The following is a 953-nucleotide window of genomic DNA, read 5'->3' as shown; positions in this document are numbered from 1 at the left end:
CAGGAAACCATATATATTACGTTTCTTTTTATTAATATTATTATTTTCAACAGACGGGATAGTTTACCGGCAAATCTATAAGAGTGTGTAAGAAAATTTGCAAATAAATAAAACTATAATATCCTTATACGGAAGTTTGAACCAATTCCACAACATTACATGCATCTATCTTAATATTGTGTTACATATTTACGTGTTTCAGAACATTGCAAATTTACGTTCAACAGATCATGTTTAGCTTCGATAGTTTCAAAATTAGAGTGAATAGACCTATTATAGTATTATGGAACTTGATGGTTATAGAACATCACCTGCAATGTTTTTATGTGGTTTTTTATTATGACAGTTACATTTTTTTAGCAAGTTTTGCGTGTATAATATAAGGTAAATTGACAATGCTCAAAACTCACTTAAAAACTGAATCATAAAAAAAACCCACTTACAAACATAGATAACGTTCTTACCATCAAGTTTCATAATGGGTAAATTCACTGTAGTTTTTAAACTAACGAAGCAAGACATGATCTGCTGAGCGTAAATTTGCTATGTTCCACATTTGTAAGGCGAATAAAACAAATGTCTGTGTAGCGTTCTCTTCATACATTTCATTTAGAATCGTGGCATTATTAACAATATAAAATTGAATCAAAGTAGAACTATTATCAGGTACCTAGGAAGGTACATAATATACTATAATGCCTATTTTTCAGATGTCTGTTGATAAGATGGTTATTGCAGGTTATGTCGAGACTTATAAATTATAATGTAGTATCCAGGGCTTACATTTGAAAAAAAATTCTGTCTTATGTTATTTACGATTAAAACGTTACACAAGTTTTGCGGTTATCGTCATTCAGAATTAAAATGTTATACAAGTTTTGCTTTTATCGTTATTTAGAATAGTGTTAATACCTATTAATGTATTAAAAATAACTAATACGGGCAGGTAAGGA

Source organism: Acyrthosiphon pisum, unplaced genomic scaffold (genome assembly GCF_005508785.2).
Source record: "Acyrthosiphon pisum isolate AL4f unplaced genomic scaffold, pea_aphid_22Mar2018_4r6ur Scaffold_565;HRSCAF=1017, whole genome shotgun sequence".
Taxonomy (NCBI): Eukaryota; Metazoa; Arthropoda; class Insecta; order Hemiptera; family Aphididae; genus Acyrthosiphon; species Acyrthosiphon pisum.
Note: the sequence above shows the minus strand (reverse complement) of the source record.